Source organism: Artibeus jamaicensis, unplaced genomic scaffold (assembly GCF_021234435.1).
Source record: "Artibeus jamaicensis isolate MK-2021 breed Jamaican fruit bat unplaced genomic scaffold, CSHL_Jam_final contig_233, whole genome shotgun sequence".
Taxonomy (NCBI): Eukaryota; Metazoa; Chordata; class Mammalia; order Chiroptera; family Phyllostomidae; genus Artibeus; species Artibeus jamaicensis.
Genome location: NW_026521486.1, coordinates 13162007 through 13177452, shown reverse-complemented (window position 1 = coordinate 13177452; position 15446 = coordinate 13162007).

Sequence of the window (15446 nt, the reverse complement as noted above, 5' to 3'; positions counted from 1 at the left end):
TACAGATAATCACTTGGGCCTCGGTGTCCTTCCTCATCTACAAAATGAAAGAATTGAGCTATATATGTGGTTTTTAATTTTTCGAATGAACCCTTTAAAAATATTTTGTGTGCTGAACACTCGTATCTAAAATGAAGCAGGAACGTTAAGATCGAGTAGTTTCAGGCCCAGCTGAGCCTCTTTTCCCTGTAAAAGTCTTGCGGACTTCCCTGGACCCCTGGGGTTCCAAGGAACACTGTTTGAGAACCGTTAAGTTAGAGGACTTCTGAGCCCTTTCAGCTTTGACATGTGTAAGTGATCTTCCCACATCTTTCTTTGTGGCTTTATGCCAAAAAGTTCCCTTAGAAGGGACCTTTAGTCAAAAGAAGTACCATAGAAGTCAAAACTGATTAAAGAAAGGAGCTAAAGGAACAGTATTGGAATGAGATTAAAATGGAAGAAAAGAAATCAGGAACAAGAAAATTAGAAGGTAGCAGCTGATGTAGGAAACAAGTAGCTCACACCCACATCCAAGATGGGGACCGAAGTTTACACTCCTCTTTCCAAATGGTCTACCAGGGAAATGCAGGCTCCAAATTCCTACGAAGCCCCATTAATCTGAAACACAAGAGATTGGGCCAAAAGACAGGCTCTGCATTCATCTGCTTTTTCTTTTTCAACGTTTGTTTTTTAAAATATTAGAGCATCTCATTATGACAGAACAGCCAGGGCCCCGGATTTCGTGGTGGTTTGGACAAGCCAGCTGCTAGAGAAGGATATCGTTTGTGGCTGCGTCCATCCAGCCTTGGACCTTCCCCTGACAGAGCAAGCCAGAAACAGCTTTGTGCCTGGAACCAAACTGGCAAAAGGATGAAAACAAATGCCTACAAAAGAAACGAAAGCAGAAGGACCTCTGACCATAGGACGATGCCTGCACACGGAGCATCAGCGCACAGGTGGCACGAACGAACTTGGCTGTAGGGGGCTCGGAATGCTCACTCGGAACGTGGTCTTCCCCCAAATCTACAGTTCCGTACAGAAAGTTGCCCATAAAAGTGGCTTTTACTAGCTAGTTTAAAATGTGCCCTGTGATGTCTTAAATGCGTTCCGGTTAATCCTCACAACATCCAAGGTAGATATTTGTACCCTTTTCCTGGGTAAAAGGGAGGAGAAGATATGAGGTGTTGCATAACTTGCCCTGAATTTCTCACCTATTAAGTGGCAGAGGCAGGATTCTAGCCAGGCCTGGGTGACTTCCTGCCCCGTTGGAACCAGCGTCACAGGCCGGCCCAGCCTGAGGCCAGAAATCTGAATCTGGGGATGATGGTGCTACAAACAGACATGGAGAAAGGTTCAAACTTTAGCCAGAGTGGCCAAAACTGATTAAATATCATCGAAAGACACTATGAGTATGAAACAAAAAAGCTGGAAGCCTTGACCTGTGTGACTTACTTCATTAGACATCATCCCACAAAGCAAAAAGGTCGCTGGTTCAATTCCCAGTCAGGGCACAGGCCTGGGTTGAGGGTTCGGGCCCTAGTTGGGGCACAGAGGCAACTGATCAGTGTTTCTCTCTCACATGGATGTTTCTCTCTCTCCCTTCCTTTCCCTCTCTCTAAAAATAAATAAATGCTATCTTAAAAAAAAGGGTAGAGTTCAGACTAAAACAGAGTCACAGAAGACCTAGCTAAGTAAATTAAGCATCTGCCTGTGCTGTCATGACAGGAACAACTCAGTTCCCTTCCTGCACTTCTTCACCCCCACCCACTGTCACTCAGCACTTCTCTGTGACACCGGCTGGGTATCCTTCCACTGAACTCAATGCTGACACTGTCTACCTGCAGACGGCATCAGACCCCAGGGGCGAGGTCTCAGTCCCAAGAGACCACCTCCTCCCCCGCTTCAGATGCCACTCACAAATCACTGGGCTTCTGACCACTCGGCTCCACACCAGAGGTTCCCACCACTGCCACCTCGGGTTTGATTAATTCGCTAGAGCAGCTCACAAAACTCAGGGAGTTTCCTTACTGTTCACCAGCTTATTGGAAAATATACGATAAAGGACACAGATGAGCAGCAGACGGAAGGGCTGCCCAGGACACCCACGTGGAAGGGATACAGGGCGGTGTCCTCGCTCTTCCCAGGCCCTCCACTCTCCCAGAACCTCCATGTGTTCACCAGCCCAACCCGGGAGCTCTCCAAAACCCACAGTTTGGGGATTTTTATGGAGGTTTCACCACTTTTGCATGATCGATCATGAACTCCATTTCTGGTACTTCTCTGCCCTCTGAATAATGGGGCTAGGGCTGAAGTCCAAGCTTCTAATCATGGCTTGGTCTTTCTGGGGATCAGCCCCCATCTTGGAGCCCACCAAGAATCACCTCATTAGAACAAAAGACACTGCCGTCACCAGGGAATCCCAAGGATTCGGGGCTCTGTGTCAGGAGCAGAGCTCCGATGTCTGAACAGCAGATGCTGCGGGTGCTCTGACCACTTAGGGAATGAGAAGGGTTTGGGCGCTCTGTGCCAGGAAGACACATAGGTAGGTAGGTAGACAGACAGACATATAGATAACAGATATACATACATACAGGGTCTAGCCCAAATAACATCCCTTTCTTATTACAAGATCTTTTATGGCAAAATCATAAGCATGGAATTCTGTAACATAACAATATCACACTCCAGCATACCATATGACATTTTAGGTGTAGTGTTCAAAGTAAAACTATAAATTAATATACCCATATTATTAACCTGCCAACCATACTCAAGAAGGCATTACTTCTGCCAGAGCCTGTGCATATGAGTATGTGTATATATTATATATTATCTGTAAGTATATGTATTATAGTATTATCTCATAATTGTCTATTACAGTACATTGTCAAACCAGCTGGACATTTGGACAACACTTTGTTTTGTTTTTTTAGATTTTATTTATTGTCAGAGAGAGGGGAAGGGAGGAGACAGAGGGGACAGGAACATCTTTGTGTGAGAGAAACATTGATCGGTTGCCTCTTTCACACCCCCAAATGGGGGCCTGGCCCGAAACCCAGGCTCAGGCCTGACTGGGAATGTAACCAAGACCTTTTGGTTCTTAGGCCGGTGGTCAAGCCACTGAACCACACCAGCCAGAGCTGGATGTTTTCAAAAAGGTTGAACTTCACATAAAAACCAGGTAGCAAAAGTAAAATTTAAATTAAGGGTCTCAGGCAGGGCTGTGAGCCTACCAAATGGAATGCATGAGCCGTGAGTATTTGGAGGGTCTGGACAGAACAGGCCGACCTGGGTTTCACGAGTAAGCCCCAAGTCAAGTTCAAAGGCAGTTGACTGTTCAGGGTAAAGACATTGTGTTCGAGCAGCTGCTCACGTAGCAACGCTGCCCAGTGCACCCTGGGGTGGGCAGCGGAGGGATGAACAGCCTTCCAAGCAGCGTAGAAAGGCTGGACAAAAACAGGAGAAGAGAGAAAGGCTGGAGGGCAGATGGGAGCATCTTGGGGAGGGGACATCTTTGGATGTCGGTCAGGCTCTGGTCTTGATAGCTCCCTCTGCAGGGCCAGGCTCTCTGCAGACGTGCCCAGGTGTGACTCTGGCCTGGGGCAGACTTCCCATGAGCTTCCCCCACCCCTTCCAGGAAACTGCAGCTGTCAGGGGATGTGTTTATTCACTCATTCATTCAAACGTGTGTTAAGCATTCTCCTATTTCAGATGCCGTGCAGGATGCGAAGCATACAAGGATTCCAGGACTCACTCAAGTGGAGAACATGGAAGCGTTAACAGATAGTTAGTTCTAGAACAGTCAACATTCGCGTGAGAGTGAAACACCGAATTTTCCCCGGGAAAGAAGTGCCCCAAATCAATAGCTGGAGAGACAGCAGGTGAGGGATCAGAGCAGCAATTTTGTACCTTTCTCAACTCATGACACACATATGCTAATTACTGAAATTCTGCGGCACACCAAAAATAGATTCTATTTTTGCCAATCTCACCAAAAATTACGTGAAATTTTTATTCATTCACATCAGACAGCTGTTGTATTGGCCATTGTTTTTGTTTTTTTTTTAATTTGACGATCTCAGGGAAAAGAAACCAGTGCTCCGACTGAGTAGTCAAGTATTTCATGTTTCAAAAATCCTTGCAACACAGGGACTGAAAGTCGCAGGACTGGAGCGGTGGTTCCCAACAGGGAGTGATTTTGCCCCCTGGTGGACAGTCCTCTACCCCAAAGAGTCGTCTGACTCCGCTGGAAAACCGTGAATGAGAGAACTGTTAAGAGTGTAGAATCGGTAACTGTGCAGGTGATGAAGAGGAATAGGAGGAAGCCAGGCAGACTGGCACGGCCCATCCTGGGAAATGGGGGGCTGGAGACTGGGGCCATCACTGGGGGCCAGGCCATCAGGACCAGGTCCCTGCGAAGGCTGTGACGTCAGGATGGGACCAGCTGGATGAGGTTCCTGTGGGACAGCCGAGGATCGACGGGTGAGGGGTCTACAGCCCCACGACTCAAAGTGTGGTTCCTAGACCAGGGGTGTGGCTATGACTCTAGACCTTCTAGAAATGCAGCGTTCTGGACCCCACACAACCCTCTTTTATTTTTAAGAAGACGGGTGATTGCATGTGCACGTCCACATTTGGGAGGTGTTGGTCTAATGCAGGAGACAGTCGAGGGGGCGGGCCATTTTACATTACTGCGTGTTCCTCCAGCAGCCCCGAGGCAGGCGCGTCTGGTCATGCAGTGCAGGTGGCTGGGGTGCTTTTTGACAGCTGGCCCTGGGTACCATCCACTTCCACACCCCCTTACTTGCAGTTTTGAAATCTGTAAAACCCTGAAAACCAAAAGCTTTTTCCTAGATTTTCAGCAAGCTCACTTGGCAGCAAAACTGACCTTAACTAACATGAGACTAATTATAGTTTTTATTTATCCCACTAACTGTGAAAATTCTAACATTTTCCTGCAGAAAATATGAATGTGTTTTCTTAAGGAGGACCCGACTGGAATAGTAAGTAATACATGCTATTTGCACAGAGTTATTTGTCTAAAATTTGAACATTTCTGAGTTCCAAACACATCTGATGCAAGGCTTTCAGATAAGAGCTGTGAATTTGTATGACCTCGGTTTCACAAATGGAGAAACTGAGGCTCAGAGAGGTAAAGTACACGAGGCAGCCAAGGTTCAAACCTCGTAATCTTTCTGCACCACGTGAGCTCCAAAAAAACCTATGGAGACACACACCGGTCAGTGCACAGCTCGGGGCCTTTTCCTCACGGCCAGGGTCTATTTTCTGACCGAACCGGGGGTCAGAGGCGCAAGGATCCGCCTTTTCAACCCACCATTCCCTGTACCGCCATGCCAGTCACTGTACTTGAACGTCCTATTTCTAAACAAGCCGCTGAGTCTTCTGACAGCACTGAGCCCAAAGGCAGGCGCCCTGATGGAAGCATCCATCAACTGCAGCCTCCTTGGCAGGCACAGAATCCCAGCTGTATCGCAGCAGAATGAAAGCAACGAATTCTCACTGGGCCTGTGATGGAGACGAACCAAATGAGAGCAGAGCGGCCGGGATGGTTTTCTGCTGTGCTCTCCTCGTTCGCCAGCCCGCGGTCTGCCGTGGCAGCCCCGGAGGCCGATGGCAGTTCCTTCCTGAAAAGGCGCCCCCGGGCTTGGAGGGCGCAGTGCCTGTCATCCCTCCGGACCCCAGGGCGGCTCCTGATTCCCCTGCTCCTTCGACAAAGAACAGATAGGATTCGGACAGAAATAAAGCGGGAGCTAGAAATGATGGGCAGGCTAAGAGTCAGTGTGCCATCTCTGAAATTGTGCAAACTCTAAAATTAGATTCATGTGATACACGCAGGTCCAATCTCTTCACTTTCAAGTGTACACGTTGTGGTGTTGCCACGCGGTGAATGTTGGAAGTACGGCATCTTGTCTCCAAAATCAATGGCTACCCGTTATCTATTTAAATGAGCTTAAGCTTTTATTTTTAAAACGTTTGGGTTTTTTTAATCTTTAAAAATACTTTGGTGAATATTGTGCTCAAAATTATTTTCTGATTCATTTTTTATTCTTCCCACTGTATATACATGAATTGCACATTTATATGTATTTATCACTATGCATATATAGTGATTATATATATATATATATATATATATATATATATATTTATTTATTTTTTTTTTTAATCCTCACCCACGGACATTTTTCATTGCTTTTAGAGAGAGAGGCAGGGAAAGAGAGAAGCATAGATTGGTTGCCTCCCGTGTATGCCCGTGGTCATATGTACTCTGACCCAAATCGGGCACTGGAGATTGAACATACAACCTAGGTACGTGCCCCGACTGGGAATTGAACCTGCAACCTTTCGGTTATGGGACAATGCTCCAACCAACTGAGCCACATGGGCCAGGGTCCTCCGTATTATTTTATATACATATTTACCTATCTTCTCTGAAGGACTGTTTATTGAAAGCTTTCACCCATTTAAAAATTGGCTTGTTTTGTCATTGAGTTGTAAGAATTCTTTAGAGGTTTTGCATAGCAGTCCTTTATCAAAAGTGTTTGGCAAAGATTTTCTCCCAGTCTGTGGCTTGCCCTTTTGTTTTCTTAACAGTATCTTTCGAAGAGGAATCAGTTTTAATTTAGATGAAGTCCAATTTATCGCTTTTTAATTTATGGCTGGTTGTGTCCCATTTAAGACATTTTTTCCCAACGAATTCTTTTCAATGTTTTTCTCACAGAGGCGTCATAATTTAGCTCTTACATTCACATCTACATCTGTTTAGAGCTGATTTTGTATATGATGTGAAGTAAGGGCCACAGTTAAGAACATACAAATGTCCAGTTTCTCTAGTGCCATTTGTTGATGCTCACGTTGGTGCCTTTGTCAACAATCAGTGACCACACACACACACACACACACACAAACAATCAAGTGACCACATACGGGGAAAGGAGGTATCGTTCTGGACTCTGTTCTGTTTCATTGATCTGCATGCCCGTTCTCATGCCGGTACCAGCCTGTCTCAACTATTGGAATTTCACAGTAAGCCTTGAAATCTTGGGTAATTTCCTCCAGGAAGCCTTTTCTTTCTTGCATTGTATTGCCCATGACCTCCGATACCAGGTTTAATGGAAGGGGTTAGGAGAAAAGCTTTCAGCTTTTCACTGCAAAGTTCGAATGCAGCTCTCAGTCTTTTTCTCAGTGAATTGAAGTGAACGATTCACTATTTTATTGTGAATTTTGTATCTGTGTTCGTGGGAAACTACAGCAGTCCTGTAGTTTCTTGTCTCGTAACGCCTTCATCTGTGGCAGGGCAGCTCATGCTGGCCTCACAACATGACTCAGGAAGCAGTCCTTCTATTTCTAGAAGAATCTAACACCTTGTCCTTTGTTTTCTGTTATTGTCACTTTCATTTTTACTTTTCTTCTCTTTTCCTTCCTTTTCTTGGATTGAATTTTTTGTTTTTAAATGATTCCACTTTTCCACTCTTGGCTTATTAGCTATTCTTTTGCTTGTTTGTTTTTAGTGATTGCTTTAGGATTTATAGTATGCATCTTTAAACATGTTACAGTCTACTCTGCAAAAAATATTATACTATACACACATTTAATGTAGGAGCTCCGCAACAGATGACTTCTTTTCCTTTTTGCCATTGTTCTCATACATTTTGTCCTGCCTCTCATGAGCTGTATGATGCAGTTATTATTTTTACTTTATCAGTCATTTATTCTTTAAAGAAAAATTTAATATTCAACTCATCTCTGGCACCCATTTTTTTTTTGCATAACTCAAAACATATGGTCTCATATTCCTTCCACCTGAAAAACTTCCTTACTGTTTTTTTGTACCGCGGGCCTGCTGGCAATGAATGCTCTCATCTTTTGTCTAAAACCTCATGATCAAATGTGACGCGTGTGGCCCTTACATGTTCTTCTCTGCCCCCACCCTCTGTCTAGGACCCCACCTGGACAGCAGGGCACTCGGGGTTGTCCCGCCCATCACTGTATGTTGTCTATTTTTTCAGTTTTTATTTTCTCTACATGCTTCATTTTGGACAGTTTTATTGCCATGTCTTCAAGTTCACTGATTCTTAATTGCAGCATCTTTTCTGCAGTTAATCCCAGTGGAATTTTCCTTTTAGACATAGTGTTTTTATACTTATAAATTCCTTTTGGGTCTTTTTAAAGTCTTCCAGTTCTTCTTTCCTTATGACGATCACATTTTCCTTTTTGTCCTTACAAATGAAAAGTACATAAACATTTCTTTACTGTTCTTGTCTGCTAATCTGCCATGTGCCATTTGGGAGTCTGTCTCTATTGACCGGTTTTTTACATTCTCTTGCCTTTTTATATTTCTATCAACTTTTGATTTGATGCTGGTATTTTTTTTTAATAGTATGCTGTTGAGTGCTGGCTTTTTTTGTATTCCTGTAAGAGATTTTGGACTTTATGGCGAGGAGTTATATTACTTGTGGATTAAATTGATCCCTTTGCAGTTCGTTTTTTAAAGACTCATTAGAGGGGTCTAGAGTCTTTATTCTAGAGCTAATTAAGCTCCACATGTAAGCTGTGGCCGTCCTGAGGACCCTACCTGGTACCTCAAATATTCAATGAAATCTTTCACTCTGGCTAGAGGCAATTCAGGTAGTAATTCCTGGCACCCTGTAACCTCTGGAAATTAATTTTTTAAAATTTTTATTTAGTTATTTTTCAAGTACATTTTTTGTCTATTTCTCCCATTCCAGCCCCCCCCCCCCCGCCCTGTCTCCCCCCTCTCTCCCATTCCCCCCCCCCAGTCCTCATCCCTGTGTCTTTCATACTTGTTCCTCAAAATCCCTCCCCATTTTTCCCCTTAAATTCCCTTCTCTCTCCCCTCTGGTTGCTGCCCACTTGTTCTCTATTTCAGTGTCTTTGTTTTTATTCTGCTTGCTTGTTTGTTTTATTGTTTAGCTTCCTGTCAAAGGTGAGATCATATGGTATTTGTCCTTCAATGCCTGGCCTATTTCACTCAGCATAATGTAATTTTTTAAAGATTTTATTTATTTATTTTTAGAGAGAGGAGAAGGGAGAGAGAGAGGGAAAGAAATATTAATGACTATAGACAGTGTTACTGTGAACATTGTTCTTATAAAAATATCTTTTTTCCCCTTAGAAGACATTTTCTTGAGATTTAGTAGAGTTACTAGAACAAGGCATATGAACAATTTTATAGTTCTCATTGCAATATTTTCTCACTGTTTCTACAAAAATAAACCCCATGTACAGTATATCAGTAGGCACTGTAATATGGTTATGTATTTCCCCTGGCTATCAGCACTGGACTTTTTCTTTTTAACTTATTTTCATGAGTTGGTACCATGAGTAATGGTGCCTAGAAGACAGCTTAATTTATTATTATTTTCTTACATTGCTAGGAAAATTGTGCATTGTCCCACAAGATAATTAAACATCTGGACTTCTTGTGTGTAAACTATCAGTTCATCTACCTTGACAATGTAGCAATAGGAATTATGATGTTCACATTGCAGGACCTCATTACATTTTGTAGAATAGGAAGCTATTATCTGTTGTGTTTTTCACATAGCTTAACCCCCTCTTTCAGTTTGCATACAACTTTCATTTTTAAGTATGGTGTGTCTTTTTAAATAACAGATGGTTAGATTGTATTCTTCATTATCAGCGGCTCTTCTTTATCCAGAGAATTCCATCTTTTTAACTTAAATATAAGGGATACAGTTACATCTTTCACCATCTTCTAAGTACATTTTTAATTGTTACGGTGGCTGGCTTTCTCTTTTTATTTGCATAGCTGCTGCGATATATTTTAGTGTTTTGATTTCTCTTCATTCTGCACTCTGTCTACGAGACTTTAAATCCCACAGGCCATGTTGATGACCCTAGTGTCAGGCACAGCGCCTGGTACATCGATTTGTTCATCTAAAAGGTATTTATCGGGATCTTCCAATGAAGGCTATCAGACCTGGTGTCTGGATTAACCTAGTCATTGCAAGTCTTTTTAAGAGTCAAGTTTGTACCTTGTGCTTCTCCTGTTTTTTGTGGTCTGGCTTACAGATATTAATGTTCCTTCATTCTCCATGTCCGCTGGGCAGCTTTTCTTTCAGAAAAGCCTCCATCCAATTCAAATCCGCAGGGACCCTCCGGAAAGTTCTTGCAGCTGTGGGAGATGGGCTGGCACATGTTTTCAGTACAATTCTTAGAATTTGTACAAACCGTTTGGTTTCTTAAGAGAATGGTCAAACTAGTCTATGTTGAAGTTGGGGTTCAAAGTCAATTTGACCTTGAAAGATTAAGCCGGCCAATCCTCCATGAATACTGAAACCCCATTTGTTAGTTTTGTGCAGGTCTTCCCCAAAGCCCTCTTTTTCTCTTCTCTATAGTTTAAGGGGTAAGTAAATGCCCAACTTGTTTTGTAATTGCGTGTCTCGTGTTTATTTCTTCTTAACTCCTTAAAAGAGCCTGTCTTTAATGCTGAGGTTTGAAACCTTGACCAGAAGCGGTCTTTCTCTGCGCATTGCTCCTGCGTGGATTTCGACGTCATTCCCTCCCAGTGACTGAACTGAGAGTGCCATTCTGTTTAGACTATTGATCTTCAGTGATTTCCCCTCCGCCCCGGCCTTTCCCCTGGAGCCCTAGACACTGTGGGACCTGCTCATTCTAGTTCACCGAGTACCTGCCAGTCCTCCGGAGGCCTGTCTGTCTGTCTGTCTTGCATTATCCTGCCTGCTTTTGTGATTGGGTCTTGACTTAGGTCACGCACACATGTCCTTCCCACCCTTAGGTGGGCTTTGATGCTGAATCAATAACCTTCATTTACATTTTGCATCAACTGCCAAACGATGGGTTCCAGCGAAATCCTGCACAGAAGTCCAATCTAAAAGAGACGCACCCAGAGCTGCATTGGTGTGTGGCGGTGGTGGAAGGGGACCAAGGGATTCTGGAGCTTTCCCAGCCTCTTCGTCCTCCAAGAGAGCCCATAATCCAAGGCTTCACTGGGGAGTTTTTCTCACGCCGCCCTCGGGGGGCGGGGGGCAAACCCACCTGCCCCCTCAGCGTCACCCCCAGCCGCACTGTGAGCCTTAGCTCTGCTTCTCACGCTTCCTCCCCTTTCCTTTCTCACAACCATCATTTCTTAACCCTCTACCATAGCTCATATCTTACTCTTTATTCTTCTTCGAGGGTCTTTGGAAATCTGAGCAGATTTGGTTAATTTTTTTGAAAAGCTATTTACACTTAGAGATTGTGAATAAGTCAGGAAAGAAGTGTTTTGGATTCTTAAAATACACATATGGGCTTCTTTTTTATTTATTAACAGCTTTTATACATTTTCAATATTATTCCCCAAAGCAGCTGTTCCCTCGGGCCCTCGTTCACACCTGCCTGTCGCTTCGGATTTCCCCTTGTTCACTGACAAATCTGGACTAGGAGTTGTAACAGCAAAGCACAAGGTAATGTTACTGATTTTAAATTTGACTCAGATACCTGAGAGTCGTTTCGAAGCTCTGTGTCTACCCGGCTAGGGTCACAGGGAGACCGCTGGCGCATTCTCCATCCCCTCAGTACTGTTCTGAGGTGTCAGAACCAATATAATACCTGCCGGACTTATATTAGTTATGTTTGTAGGGTTCCCCACACTTGCCTGTACAACTCTGAAGGGAACATTTTTCTCTTTATCCATTATTGTACTTGGTGGATGCAAATGTGTAACATGTGCTTAACTGGGAAAAGCATCATCTATTTACACTTGCAAAAAGTCTTAAGAAAGCCTATAAAAATGTTCATTATCTGTCATGGGGGAAATAGATAATGTTCATTATCTGTCATTATATTGTTTCCCACCCGACTTAAAGAGGGAAAACTACAGAGGGATGGTGTTTCTTTTTCTGGATGGAAACAATATAATGTTCAGCACTGGTCTCAAGGAGGGCACATTTTCAGGTGACAGGTGGTAGTGGCTCTTCCGGTTAGGGAAACAGACGTATCACAGGGCTGACACAATGCTGAGAGAACTCGAACGTGGAAAACACAAAAGGGAAAAAGATCCAAACCACAGAGGCACAAGGGGGGCTTGGGATCACCACGGAGTTGGAAGCCGTTATCTTTACATTTGCTTCTGGCAAATTGGGTGCAGCGAGGATGCACTTGGCCTCACTGGTGAGCGTGAGTGGCGACCGACCACGCTGCAGGTGATTCTCCTTCTGCCGGGCCCTGGGCACCTGCAGATGCCGGTCTGAGTCACCTGGAGTGGATCACTCAGGGCCTGGGCAGGGACTTCCGATATAGTCAGCAGTTAGCTGGCCAACCTCATTAAGTAAATCCCCACCAGCCTTAGTTTATCCATCCATTTCACATGCCTTTAATTGAGACATTGAGAAATATCAAAGTGAGTGTGTAACAGTAGTGTCCTCAAACTGGTCCCGGATTATAGGATGGTAATAGTAAGGGCGTGTAGCTCAGTATCTTGGGTAGAAATCATGTTGAGACAATAACAAATTATTGCTGATGTTTTCCATCCTATGATTGACTCTTATTGTTTGCCTCCTGGGGTGGGACTAAGCCTTTTTCAATAGACACATCACTCAGGATCCCAGAGAAATGACCTCCAGAGAAATGCCTAATTGCCCTGATTATTCCAAACTGAAACCCATTAGTCAGCAAATGAAACCCATGCCTGGCCTTATTCTTGACTATAAGCTGTTCAATTAATTAAACAAGGAGGCCGTTAGACTGAAGTGGCTTTAATACTTTGGCAGCCTCCAGAAGCAAACCCACGTATAAGCCTGTAAATGCCTCAAGGTTACAAAATCAAAATGCTGAGGACAACCAATTGCAAACAGCCTATTAGGCTTTAGGCTCTAGCCAATTAACTAATTTCTTTGCTCCCACACCTTCTCTACGTAAATCTTTCCCCTGATGCCAGTGGGCAGAGCACCCCCAACCACTTCTGGTTTGACGCTGCTCAATTCGAATTGATTTTTGCTCAGAGAAACTCGTGAAAGTTTTAACAGGCCTCAGTTTATCTTTTAGCAGAGCATACAGCCAGGAATCTCCAAATATTTCGGGAACTCATCCAAAGCATAAGAAAGGACACAAAGGAAAGAGGAAAAAATAAATAAATTCTGAGGAGACAGAGAAGGTGATAACGAATGAATAAAAACACCAGATGAATGGAGCTGGTATCTTCCAAGAAGTAAGAGAAGACATTGTATTCATAGAAGAAGAAATGCAAGGACAAGGGAAAAATGATAAATAAAAAGAGCCCTTGGAAATTACAAACAGAATGGCCAAAGATAAATGAAGGACGGGGAGATAAAGAAACCTCACAGAAAGAAGTTAAAAAAAAACAACAAAGCTAGAAAACAAGAAAGATGAGAGAGGTGGTCAAGCTACTCAGGAGGTACAATTTCCAACTAATAGGAATTCCAGGGAGATAAAACGGTGAGCAGAAAATTATCAAATAATAGTGCACATTTTCCCAGAAAAAAGGGATGGATTCTATGTCATGAGCATAATGAATTTTAAAAAACCCACACCAAGGGATGTATCATTATAAAATGTTTAGTGAACAAAAGCTTCTGGCGAAAGAAAATAACAGCAAGTGGAAAAATAAAACTGCCAGATAGGAAGGATGGCAAGAAATGGACATTACAATGCAAAGGTTGAAGGTGACATGCTGAGCAATGGCAGGTACCACTCTCGTTCCTGTTGGAAGAGAGAATGAGGAATCAAGATGGTTCCAAGTTTTTGACCTCAGCAAGTGGAAGGATGGGGTAGCCATTCATTGAGATGCGAAAGACTGAGAGGAGGAACGTAATTTGGGGAAGTTAAATTGGTGGCACCCGTGTTAGTTAACTGTTGCTGCATAACAAATTATGCCAGAGTTTAGTGGCTGAAAAAACACCAAGCCTTTATTATCTCAGAGATTCTGTGAGTCAGAAATCAGGGGCAATTTAGCCGGGTGTCTCTGGCTCAAGCTCTCTCCTGAGGCTGCCATCCAGCTGGCACCTGGGACTGTCGTCTCGCTGGAAAGCTCCCCTGAGATGGAGGGGATCTGCTCCCGTGGTTTTCAGCAGGCCTCGGTTTCCCACCATATCGGTCTCTTGACGGAGCTGACTTACGACATCATAGCAGTTGGCTTTCCCCAGGGTGAACGACCCTAGAGAGAGTGAGCACCTTTAGTGAAGTGACATCCCATCACGTCTGCCGTGTCCTATGCCTTGGAGGCGAGTCAGCATGCCCAGCCTGCTCCCACTCAAGGAAGGAAGATCACGCCAGGTGGTAAACACCAACAGGTGGGGCTCGTGCGATGTCCATGTGGCGTGGTCCTGTGGGCAGTTTGAATGAAGTCTGGAATCTGGGGGATAAACCCAGCTAGAAAGTCGCCTTTAGGAAAGTACACTTAGTGTTGGATGTTAGGCATCTTAGACGATCTTTGAAAGGACTGGAGGCATCAGCGCTGGGCTGAGTCTCCAGGAATATGGCCCAGAACCATCCCGATGAACTAGGCTGCTCAGGGATCCGCTGTGGGCCCCGCGGCTGCAGGTCCCAGAGAAGTGTTGCCTCTGCCTCCCCCCACCCCCTGTGCAGAGGAGATGCGGGTGTGCCAGCAGCTTCCTCGAGTGGCAACTTCAGAACCAAAGTTCTCAAAGGAGCTCATCCCATGTCCTAGCTACACTGAATTGGAAAAGGTGACCTTTTAAAGTTTCTATTATGCAAGTGTGGAATTAATATCATGGAAAAATATAAAGAGAGTGTTTGAAAGATGTGAGGCATCTGTACAGGACTGTTTTTTAAATTTATTTATTTATTTATCTTTAGAAGGGAAAGGAAGGAGAGAGGGAGAGAAACATCAGTGTATGGTTGCTTCTCATGCATCCTCTGCTGGAAACTGGCCCCTGCTGGGAACTGGCCTGCAACCCAGGCATGTGCCCTGACTGGAAATTGAACCGCGACCTTTTGGTTCGCAGGCCCGTGCTCAATCCACTGAGCTACACCAGCCAGGGCTTTATAAAGGACTATTTTTTTCATCATATTCCAGAAGGAACCAAGATAATTTAGCAGAAACTGGAGATCCTAAAAGCCACAAAGAGATATGGAGATATATCCATTAACAACTCCAAGGTGTCAACTAAAAGAACAAGAAACAGTTTGTGATAAAGATATGAATGCAGAAATTAAGAATGCAATAAACTAAGTGGAAGAAATAGATGAGAAAAATCTCCCAGAATATAGAATACAAAAAAAATTTTTAAATGAGAAAAAAGATAAGAAACACACCACCTCAATCCAAAAGGGCCCACATTTAAGTAAGACATCCAAGAAAAAGAAAAAAGAGAAAATGAAAGGCATGAAATTATTTTTTAAAGATTTTATTTTATTTATTTTTAGAGAGAGGGGAAGAGAGGCCAAGAAACCTTGATGTGAGAAACATTGATTGGTTGCCT